Below are 13,129 nucleotides of genomic sequence, written 5' to 3'. Positions count from 1 at the left end.
TCAAAATTTTATGAAAATTATAGGCCATTAACTTTTGAAACCTTATAGAAACCTGTACATGCAGAGGAATCAAATGCTTCAAGAACTGATTCTTACAAAAACAAGCATATACATCACATCTATAAGATCAAAATTTAGAAAAAAACCCAAAAATGTAATATTATGTTTTATTTAGCACTGTGCCCATTTACCACAGATGTATTACTCTCTCTCTCTCTTTATATCTCTCTCTCTCTCTCTCTATATATATATATATAATGTGTGTGTGTATAGGTGCTGGGTAGGTGTTGAACCCGTGCTTAATCACGCTGATCATCCATCACACGTATTGACAGACGGTCAGTGCGAAAAATCAAAAAATGCTAAACATCACCAAAACATGCAAAAATGGGTTTTAGCAGCGCTCAAAACAACTGCTAAAGGGACATAGGGATGCACACAGCATTATAAATTTCTAATGCCGTGAACATCCCTGTGACCCTTTAGCGGCAGTTTTGAAAAGGTCCCAGTAGCGAAGCTTCAAAAGTGCCGCTCAAAGGTTTTTTTTGCGCATTCTAAAGCTTTATAGCGTTTTTTTTATTTTTCTATGTTGACCATCGATCAACGTGCACGATGGAAGGTCAGCACAATTAAGCACCTATGCATTTTCTTATATATATATACAGAAATGGGTAGGTGTCATGCTTTTTGTGTCTATCGCATGCCTACCAAGCTTAGATAGGGCTTTTCAGGTTGTTTTTGAAAAATCTGACCCTACATATGTGTTCTGAATGATCGATTTGCTAGAAAATCACACTTGGATCATGTTTTTTTGAGAAAAGAATTATTTTTTAAGCATTGAATATTTTTTAAAATTGTAGACCGTTGATTTTTGAATCTTATAAAAACCTAACTTGGTGTTGGAATTGGACTATCTAAAAGCTGATCCACACAAAATCAAGCATGTAGATCACATATGTATGGTAAGATTTCAGAAAAAATAGAAACAATTTTTCCAAAGCTCGGTAAGCATGCGGTAGGCACAAAAAAGCATCAAGCACCTACCCATCACTATATATATCACTATATATATATATATATATATATATATATATGAAGACTGATTCTATGAACTCATGTGTATAGGCAGCCCTATATACTCTACTATTTTCTGGCCATTATGTTATGGAAAACTGGCAAGACAATACCATCTTAAAGGTTGCGATGCCCTCTACCCATATTTGGTGTTCTCATAGCCCCTAACTATTCATAAAATGTTTAGTCTCATGAATGCCCTTCACTACAATAGTTGAGGTAATTTTGGACCTAGGTTGAACTGAAACAATCCACTCCTTGACTTGCACTCTCCCAGCATCAGATTGGATGGAAACTATCATGGTGGCACTGTTCATGCTGGGTGGTGTGACCCAGAGGGTTGCAGCCAATCTCATGGTATAATGTGGCCAAGTGTGTCGCTGTTCTGATATGTTAGAGTGTCACTTTTTTTATATACTCAAGTGTACAAAATAATTATATATATATATATATATATATATATATATATATATATATATATATATATATATATATATATATATATATATATATATATATATATATATATATATATATGTATATATATATATATATATATCACTTAATATTAAGTGCTATTAAAGGCACAAAAATATTAAGAATAAATCACTTCCTTTTCATATTTTTTAGATTTTTTTGGTAGATTGAACCTCATAAATTTGGTCTACTGTTTGTAAAAAAAATTTCACCAACAAATTTTTTTTATTGATTTTTAAAGATTTTTACAAAATGATTATCTGTATAAAACTCTTTTTTGTTTCTAAAAGTTATGGGGTCTGCTCGTTGGTATGAGGTCCGACCATTCCCTCCCAAGTGGTAGGGTGTAATTGGTCCAAGAGTTGATATTCTTGGGTATAATTGCTTTTCTCATGAGATTTTTGAGTTCTCATGAGCACCTGCACAATAAGCATTGAGTGGTGGACCCATCCTGGCTCAAACATGTAGTAAAGATGGTGCGTGGGTTGAAAAAGGTGTGCATACAATCAAGATTCTCAAAAAAATTTAAGAAGATTTAAGAAATTCAAGAATGTAAAAGGTAATAGAAAAAGAGAGTGAGAAAGTACTTGGGTTTCTTGAGAAACTCTAGTCCCTTCCTCGTGACGATCTAGCGAAGTGATGACATCTTGAGCCTTTAGTAGTGTTGGCCTAGTTGAAAAGTGATAATTTCTACATAAGAAAATGGATTTTGGAATAAAGATTTAAGGTTTCTTTGGAAAAGAACACAAGAAAATCCAATTATTGAAGAAAAAATTCCTAAAAGCAAGGAAAACAAAATTGAATGAAAATTTAGAAAAGATTTAGAGTTTACCTCAAGGTCCCCTTCCCTAGACGATAAAAGTTACGAAGTTTAGGCGACACTTCGAGGAGAGAGAGAGATTTGGGAGCCAAGGAGAAATTTTCCCATCCAAGATATAGAAAAACCCAAAAATTATAAAAAAGGACTTTTTCGATGGACTTTTTCTGAAAATGGGGCAACCGGAGGGATTAAATAGCTCTTGAGAGAATGAGATGAATTTGAGATCAACTTGAGATGGTTTGGGAAGGGAGTGGGGACTATGATGGAGGCCCCCCTTGCTTCCCTCTCTTGAAACGACCAAAATGTCTTGGAAACAACCTGTACTACACAGTCTCTATCAACATGTCTTGAAGTTGTTGACATAGGGTGTGTCGACAAGGCCTATACATGTTGACACTCACCCATGTCATCCCGACCCCTGCCCGGTATTTTAGCTTTAACACCCCCACTCATGAACCAAAACAACGAGAAATTTGAGGTGTTGGATAGCTGACATCCTCCTCTTTGAAATTTGTATTGAAAGAAAGATATAATTTGGTCATTTGGTTGGTAAAAAATGTGTTGGAATTGGGACCTACTTTCTAAAATCATTTTTGAAACTTTTGTTTCACTTATAACTTTTCACTCTAATGTCAAATTCATAGTGATTTTTGTTTGGTCGAAAAGTTTGAAATCTCTAGTTTTTGGTGAAAACATTTGAGAGGATATCATTTTGAAAATCAAGTATGGTGTGAACTAAGTTTTTGGTCAAAGTCTCTTGAGATGTGCTTGAATGCTTTGTGTTATGTCGAGTTTGTGTTAGTGCATAGTAGTTCTACACTAAAATTTTCGGGACAAGGCAAACTGTTTTTTTTACTTGAGGATCCCCTAGAGTTAGTGTCAAGACGAAGCAAGCAACAAAAGAGAATTTAATTTTTAGAGAGTAGTTGAAAGAATTTTTGAGGCAAACAAAATATTTTGTTCTTGAAATCTTGTCTTTCATTGATAAGCTTGCAACTTTAATTGGATGCTCTTCTTAAGTTCAAGGGATTCTTGTCTCCTGGACAACCCAGATAAGTTAACATACTCAAATGAGACAACTTGTTCTAGGAACAAGGTTGAAAGACTTGGATGTCATACTAAAGCATATTTGCGAAGGTAAAGAGATACCTTTGGGGAAGGAGGACCTTCCGAGGATTTAAAAGATGTGCTCTATGCTTTTCTTGCAATTTATGAAACTTTTTTTTTGAGGATTTAATCATGACTTTGAAAGACTTTCAAGATGTTTAGTGATCTTTTAAGATTTTCTTGAAATTTTACTTTTTAGTATTTTTTCATGATTTTGAAAATGAGTTGGGGTTTTAACCATTTTCTTTGATGATTTTTGTCACGTTTGTTGCTCGCTTTCAGAAAATGTCCATGATGAAACGAAAGCGAGGAGGTCTTGGAATCTTATTTTTTGGTCAAATCCATGATGAGATAAAAGCAAAGGATTTTCAAGGACCTTAAGGATTTTTGGTGAAAATTTTACTGGATTTTAAAGATTTAAGTTACAACTATGATGGGATGAAACAAGTAAGAAGTGATTTATGAAAAAAATTCATGGATTTTATGATGAATTGTTGATTTTTAAAGCTTTATCCTTGAAAATTTGAGAATTATCTAGATATTTTTGGATATTTTTTCATGACTTGAGTTTAATGGGTTTCCTTTGTATGCCTTTGGAATCATGAATAAAAGGATGAGGTTGTTTAGAAAGACTTTCAAACTCTCTTGAAGTGGTGAAAAACCTCGAAGACTTTTGAAAACAATTTGATTTTTTTAATAATTTTGAAAACTAGGAGTCTGACAAAAACTAGATGATTTTTAAAAATTAGGGGGTTTTGGCCAAATTTTGTAAAAATATTACGTTTTTTTTTGGAAAATAGGAAGGCCTTTTGATGTTTTGCAGGAACATGAAGTGTGAGAGAGTTCTGATATGTTCCTTTAAAGATTGCTTGCACTTGATGATTGCATGATGGATTCCATTCCACTTTTCTGGTGTGCCTCCATGTTTCTTGGAAAAATTGTTTTTCTGCAAAACAAAACTCTTGAAAGAAAGTCAGAAAATCTAATTTTGAAATTGAAAGCTGAAAGAAAAACTCATTTTTAAGAGAATGTTTTGAAGAAACTTATTTATTTTAAAATTTTTGCCCATATTTTGAAAAATCATTTTTCAAACTTCTTGGCCACTCTTTGGATCGAGAGATAGGTCTTTATGTTCAAAATATTGTTTTTAGTCATTTCTATCTTGGAGAAATTTTGGAAAAGCATCTTTTGTAATTTGTGATGTTTGTGCAAAGGTGTATGTATCTCCTTTTCTCTTTGGATATGGTTGTTCTATTTTTTCTTTGAACTTTGATTTCTAAATCTAATTAATTTTATCCTCTCATCTTTGTTTCACAAAACCCTTAGAAATAAAGGGCCCGCTAAGCAACATAAAATCCTAGTTTTTCTTTTCAATTCTTGTTTTGAAGTGTTGAGTTGATGTTGCCCCAAATCAAACCGTTAAACATTTGGTTTCCAAACCTAGATTTCAAGGGTGAAAATTTCTTTATAATAATAGATAAAAACAATATTTTCTTTTGTTCACTTAGGCTCAAAAGATTTTATCCTTACTTTTGCCTCTGCCCATCCTAAGACTAGACAATCATTGGTCTCATGAAAGCAAAGTTTAGGTGTGATACCTCTCACACATGATTATTCTATTTGAATCCCAACCCTCACAGCAGCTTAACCAGAGCATTTAGATCCAAGCTTTACCCTCATGATAGAACCTACCATGCTGGACCTTGGCCTAAGTGCACATCTCCTGTCTTTACGTACTTTATGGTTTCTTTGTGTTTACTAATCCAATCTCTACTCTCATGGTAACCATTTTTCTTAAACTTATCTGGGTTGGGCCTTGGCTTATATGCACCTCTCATTCATTTTATGTGTTTGGTGCATTTCTTGTAATTTTTTTTTCTCTTTTCCTTTAAGAGTAATTTTCTCTCTTTTTTTCTTGCTGATTAGGGTTGGAGAGTTCGTTCAATGGAAGGAAAAACCCAGCGATTGGGTGCCTGAGATTTTTTTTGTAACTAAGCCTGTACATTTTGTCTCTTTCTGCATGTACATTGTTTTTTGGTAATGTGAGGGAGCCCATCCCTAGCGTATACTCTTTGGGCATGCATATGTCCTCCCGTTGTTTGCCCATTTGAGGGTATGTAGGTTATCTATAAGAAGCTTGCGAAGCTGAAGGAAGATGACTTTTTGTCACTTTCCACCACGAACAAATATCTTGTTACAGCTTCACCCCAATCGAAGACCCCACCATTGTATGTGCTAATAAGACAAATGACCTAACAAGTTTCAACTTTTTTTAATAATTTCTGTTTTTTTTTGGGGTGCAAGCGACCTTATGGATGCAATATATACTGTTTTTAGTGTGATCTGGCTTTTGAATCACCAGAATTCAACCTGTGTATAGGTTTTTCCAATAATGCAAAAATCAATGGCTGTAAAATCAGTGATCCTGACAAAAGAAAAACATGCTTCTTCATAAAAAAATACATGATTCATGGGTCATTTTCCACTAAATTGAGCATGTTATACAAGGTTAGATTGTGTCAAAACAACTTGCATCATGAGATTTCAACTAGATTATACATACAATCAAATATATATATAGGAAAATAGAAACCTACAAAATACAAAACCTACTAAATGAAAAATGTTATTGGATTTTCATGAATTTCTAATGTTTTTTCAAAATTTTGATTGTACAAGTGTGATCAATATGCTTGTTTTCATAGGAATCACTTCTTGGAACATTTTATTCCGATGTATGGATAGGTTTTTATAAGGTTTCAAAAATCAACAGTCTATAATTTTCATAAAATTTTGAGGCTCCAAATACCATTTTTTCCATCCAAAATGCATGATCTAAGTATCGATCTCTAGTAAATAAATCATGCTGAACACATCTATGGGGTTAGAATTTAAAAAAAAACATTAAAAATCTATTATCATGTTTCATTTAATAGGTTTTGTATTTTTTAGGTTTTCATTTTCTTATATATATATATATATATATATGGAATGGCGTAATGTTGGATACCCTTCCATCGAACAAGCATCAAACGCATGCTGAGCATTCATCCAGTAAAAAAATAAAGACAACAACAGTTGATGGCGGTTAACTGGACGAGCGCCCAAAGGTTTTAGGCTCATGGTGCGGTACGGATGTTGATGATAGTTGGCACATCACCGGAGGTTGCCGAAAGATACCAAAAAATGGCGATAAAGTTGGTCAAAAAACCAGATCCTTGTAACTAAAAAAAATATGCAAGGCTCGAGTACGATAAAACAGGTCGCATCACGAAGTATCTTCGATCATCGATCTGAGACCACCGTTGGAAAGATCTTGACGTGTAGTATGTCAAAACATAGTTGTCTTACCCAGATTCCATCGAAATTTGTTAGAAGCCAAAAGTTTCCATTGCACTACTAGTTAGTAGGTTTGACATGCTTTTTAGTGGACAGGTTTTCATTCCTCGGTTAATCTAATAATAAATTAGTTGAGTTCAACACTAGATGAATTCATTTTTATTAAAATGATTAAAATACCTTTGAAAGAATGACATCTTTTAAAATGCATAGTTACTTTTTAAGGCATTATAAGTCTTTTGGACTTGATTAAAATTGAAAATTCAAACACCTTTTATAAAAAAGTAACTTTATGAAGCTATCAAAATTACCTTTTTTACCTCAAAAAGTAACCTTGCGTTTTCAAAAATACCATTATTTTAAGTATGTTTGCGACATTTTCATAAGGTTGAATCCATCTAATGTAAAAACCCAACTAGTTTTGAATTTGAATTTCAACCATTAAAAAGCACCATTTCATCATTTTAGGTATACATAGCTCAAGGTAAACATGATGCTAAATCCATTTGTTTATCATTGTACTCAAGCAACTTTGCTTGTGGACATTGACTTGCGGACCAAGGATCTTATAATGAGATCAATTTGCTTAAGAAAGTACGTATAGTTTTATATATGCACAAAATATTCAAATAAATGGGGGTAAAGTAGGATATTATAGAGAACTATGAAATGTATCAGCTTATCTAATTGTTTAATGAAAGAGCTATTGCTCGGTGCAATTACAAGTGTTCATGCTGTCAATGTCTGGACGTGGCTTTGAATCACACTATAAGAAATATGTGGATTAGCGACGAACGATATCCATCGATAATCCATCGCTAATCTATTTAGCGACAGATTGGCAACGACTTAGCGATGGATAGCGTCCATCGTAATTTCTTGGTCGCTAATTAGCGACAGAACTGATCTGTCACTACTTTCGTTGCTAATTCACGACATATTAGCGAATGTCATAATCCATGGCTAAATAAAGACTGATTTGGTTTTGCGACAGATACATATCCATCGCTAAGCCGTTGCTAAAATTTCATGATGGAAACATTTTCGTCGCTAAATTTCGTCACCCAATTAACGACGACTTAACAACGGATTACCATTCCATCGCAAAACCTCGACTGATTCAGTTTTTAAGACAGATTAATATCCATCCCTAATCTGTCGCTACATTTGCGACAGATATTAGCGACAAAAAATATTCGTTGCTAATCCGTCATAAAATTTTAAAAAAATAAAAAAAATATTTGAAATATAAATATCGAGAAAAAATTTTTGTTATACAATTTATATAACTTGTGTATAGAAAACAAAGTACACATAAAAAAACATATACAAAGCAGGTGAAACAAATTGAGCACAAGCTATAAGTGAAACAAATTTAACAACCCACTATAATCCTCGTCAAGTACTAATTAGTTACAAGTGAACATATACAAAGAGTTTGTTTGAAATAACAAGTACGTGCAACAAATTCAACACATGAATCTAATGATCGCAAAGATTTGGAGCATCATCCTCTTCATTGTCTCGATCTGTCCCTTCATCCATGCCTGCATCAGCTCTTCTATGTTGATCATCTCCAGCATCTTACAAGAGAACCAAAATGTTAGTATTGATAGAAGAGGAGGTCGGTGAGGGAGGGTTGCAGGTAGAAGAGAGACTCCCACAGTATCCGGTCGGAGGCTGGAGGTCGGACGGGAGAGGAGAGAGGGCGAAGAGGAACGAGGGCGGAGAGGGAGATGGGGTTGCCAGCGAGGTAGAGAGGGTGGGCCGGATGCGAGGGACGAGTTCTCCGGAGGGCATCGTTGGTGGGTCGCCGGAGAGCGGGGGCGGAGATGGCGAGCAGCGTGCACGATGGTAGGGGGCGGAAGAAGAGGAGGTCGGCGAGCGACGATGGCAGACGGCGACAGGCGATAGGCGGCGGGTGACGAGCGACGTGCGACGGGCTGCGATGGTGAGCAGATGCACACGATAGTCGGTGGATGAAACAAAAAGGGAAAGAAAGGGGCTTGCATTAGGGTTTTACGAGAGAAATTAGCGATGAAAAAATTTCATCTCAAAATCCGTTGCCAATTAGAGACTAAGTCGCGACAAAAAAATTCTGTCGCTCATCCGTCGCGAAGCTAAGACAGAGTTTGAGACAAAAAATTTTCGTCGCTAATCCATCGCTAATTAGCGACAAATTTTGAGATAGAATTGTTTTGTAGCTAAGTCCATCTCTAATTTCAATTTTAAGGACCACTCATTTTCTCTAGTTAATCCATCGCAAATTTACTTTTCATCGCTAATTAATATTTTTGTATAGTGTTACGAGGATGTTGCTTGTTAGCACTGATGGTACCGAGGAATCCTCAGTTCTTGCAAGAAAAAATAGATGGTTAAGAATGACTCTAGTATTGCCCTATCCGGCATCTGAAGGATAGGACCACACTCGTTGTGACCTTTTTTTTACAAATTTTTTTAATAAGATTGGTTCCAACTTCCAAGTAACCCCAAATTAAATCTGTTTATTATTATTATTCCCATGCACGACGCAAAGGAACTTATGTAACAGTAGCCCAAACAGAGAAATTAGAAGATATATGCAAATGAAGCTTTGATGAATACAATTGGGGCTTGAATCTTACAAATTTTTAGTCCAGTTTTTTACCATGTTACCCTGCATAAAAAAATTCCTAGGGTCGTTGGGATCCAGTCAAGACTCCATAGGAGTTATCGGCTGTGTCAGATCTTATCGCTGTTTATGATTCTCTCTGACACGTGTCTCTCCTATAAAGGTAGAGTACACCACATTATTAAGTTGCAGTAATGGGGAACAAATTGATGCCTTCAATTGGACATACATGAATTGTCTCCATCAATGCAAATGGCTCCCCTTTGGACTTCACCAGTATTGATGGCAGGCTTTAAAGCGTTTCCCTCTCCCGACAACTGAACGACCTATCTATTTTCGTCTATTTTTCCTTCAAACAGTCTAATCAAACTCACGAGATGCTTCCACCACAAAAATTTCCACCTCAATAACTACCAACCATACAGTACTTCAGTCAGCACCTTCCTTCTTACGTGTCCCAAACAGTACCAAGTGCCAAGGCCATAACTCTTCTTAATATCTCCTCTTGCACCTCACGTGCCCGAAGGGGTAGTTATTGTGACCCTTTTAATGGAGTTGGTTTTTAGTTGAGTGAAAATTGCCAAATGGGTTACGTTCACCGCAACTTCATGACCATCACAAGATCTAATTGTTGGAAATAGGGATGGCAGTCGACCGGGGCATGTCCGAGCAGGGGCAGGAGACAAGGTCTCCACTCCTGCCCGTCTCAAAATCTGAACCTCTATCCCGGCACTGGGATAAATTTTAACCTCCACCCCTGCCTTTATCCCCGTTTCATGTCCTCCATCCCCGGTCCAAACGGGGCGAGGTGAGGCAGGGCCCCATTTTCCCTCGGTCTATTGTCATCCCTTAAAAGGATGGGGATGGGGCGGGGCGGGGCGGGGATCGGGACAGGGATGGGGCGGGGCGGGGAAAACCCTTAGTCCATCCTTGCCTCTGTCCCCATTTCATTCCCTTCTCTTCATCCTCGGTCTAAACGGGGCGAGGCAAGGCAGGTCCCTATTTTCCCCCGGTCCACTGCCATCCTTGGTTGGAAAACAAAGTGTCCTCATTTTTTTTGGTAAAGGTCTCATTAGCACTATTATATGGTGTTGTCGGTAAAACCTTTATTGATGCATTTTTTAAGTGCTAGAATTAGACCTTTTTTTGGTGTTAAAATAACACCATAAAGTCTTTTTTAGGTGCTATTTTTTAGCAAAAAATAAGACATTTTTTGCACTAATTTAGCACCAGAAAAGACCTCTAGATCTTTAAAAGCTAGAAAAACCCTTTTTGGGTGCTATTTTAGCCCAAGAAAAGGCTTATTTTTAGCATCTTTTACATGAAAAAGGCCATTTTTGGTGTTTTTTTAGCATCACAAGAGTCTTTTTGCTGATTTAATTTTTTTCTCATATAATTTTCTCATACATCCATTCAATAATAAATCTGCTCAGATATACATTCATTTCATTCATTTGAAATGAATTTGCTCAATCATTTTATTCATTAATAAATGAACATTCTCATACGTACATATTTTTTTTGCATTCAATATGAACCATCTCTTACAATCATTCATTCATCATCAAATAAACATACTTATATATACATTCATTACAAATAAATTTTCCCATACATTCATTTGAAATGAACCTACTCATTCATTTCATCCATTCATAAATAAATCCGCTCATACATACATTTATTTTTTGCATTCAATATGAATCAACTCTTATAATTTTTTATTCATTCATCACCAAATGAACATGCCTATACATACGTTCATTCAAAAATAAATATGCCCATATAAACATTCATTTCATTCATTCGAAATGAACTTGTTTATTCATTTCATTCATAAATAAACTTGCTTATACTTACATTTTTTTTAATTCAATATGAACCAACTCTTATAACCATTCATTCATACATTCATTAAAAAATGAACTTGTTCATACATACACATACAACTATATATATTTTTATGTATTCTTTTTATTTTTAAAAAATAAAAAAAAGAGCTTTTTCACTTCAAAAAATCATTTTAAACATGGGTCTAAAAAACTGGATCCCAATTTGAGAAGATGTGGGGTACTTTCTACAAAGTAAAGAGCTTTTCCTCCGATGATGAGAGATTAGCCTAACTAGAAACTCTCGATTGTTGTATCTGGAGTGGCAATGTTGCAGCAATTCATACCCTTTTTGCGAATCATATAAGGCAAATAAAATATGATACGTTAGATTATCTAAAACATAAATACACACATTAAATAACTAAAATAAATATTAAAACAAGAATCAAATCTCACCTCAAGCTTAGGTAGCCCTTTCTATGGTTGATGAGCATGGGAGAGTGCAGACAACACTTCAGCTAGGTGCAGGCTCCAAAAGACAGGCGAGATAGGGATCTAACTTCTAGGCTAGGCTAGTCGGCTATGCCAAGTGGGCTAGGTGGGTCGACTATGCTAGGTTAGGTTATGTTGGGATTTCAAAAAAGTAACAATGCTAGGAGATTTAAAGACCAGATGTTGAGAAAGGGAGAGGTGGCTCCCTATTTATAGGTTTTTGACATGGATCTAGATATGTTTTCTACGTATTCAGGATCCTTTTGGATGGTGATATGGAGCTAATAACTAAAATAACAGACCAGTTATATGCACATCCATTCATGCTAAGTTTAGCATTAACATAATAAATTATGCATATGCATGAACATTTACAAAATGCATGAACATATACAATTTGCATGAACTAACCATTTTAGTGTTGTGAATCCTTCATGCATGAATAACTTCTTATCTTCACTTATTATTTTCTTGCTTAAATAATGCATGTCATGTTCTATCTATATGCAACTTAAAATATTGTTTTACTTGCTAATATCTGTCCGTGGGTATAACATAGACTCTCCCAGATGGAGGTACGACCCAGGTTTGTATTTTCAAACAATTATGTCTTACGTGATGCCCCAATTGTGCATACTTTGGAGAGAGAATAAAATTTTATAGACAGAGTTCCAACTCCTACAATCTCGATATATCGTATTTTCCACATGAGTCTTACCTACCACACCATAAATAAATCATGGTAGTTCCCTCGGGTACTGGTTTTGTGGATGGAGGACAAATGCAACTTTCTGTGTTAAGCCTAATATCCGACATAATAGTCAGTACCATGCTTACTGTTTCAATAAGCTCCAAGAGAATTAATTTTATTTTGATTTTTTTTAATTAACTCTCTTGTTAAATGTGCCAATGCAAACATGCAATCACATTCAGGGTTCAAATGCAACAATATTTATAGCACTCTATACATGCTTTTGATTAGTCTCTACTATAAAATCAACACAATAATGTAATCATTCTTTATTTACATAGTCAAGGTAGGCTAATCATTGTTATTTATGCATACTCAATTCAATCAATAATGAAATGCATTCACTTGGCATGCATATCAGTTTAATATCTCATTTAAGTATCAATAAATATGCTGCAAAAAGTAAAATACAACTCGGCAGTAACATATGCCATACTGCACAGTCTGTATCCCTATTAACTTGATTTTAGAAAACCTACCAGAAATCATAGATACCGAATTTAACTCTCAAAAGTTTACAGAGATTGCCCATCATCTTAGGAACACAGTACAAGAAACATAATTGCAAAATTCGTTGTAATAAAATTAGGAAAATTCTAGGACTGAACCATGTTCATAAAATATAT

Source organism: Nuphar pumila, chromosome 12 (genome assembly GCF_984573655.1).
Source record: "Nuphar pumila chromosome 12, dmNupPumi1.hap1.1, whole genome shotgun sequence".
NCBI classification, from domain to species: Eukaryota; Viridiplantae; Streptophyta; class Magnoliopsida; order Nymphaeales; family Nymphaeaceae; genus Nuphar; species Nuphar pumila.
The sequence above is the reverse complement of the archived record's forward strand: the minus strand, read 5'-3'. Positions refer to the sequence as shown.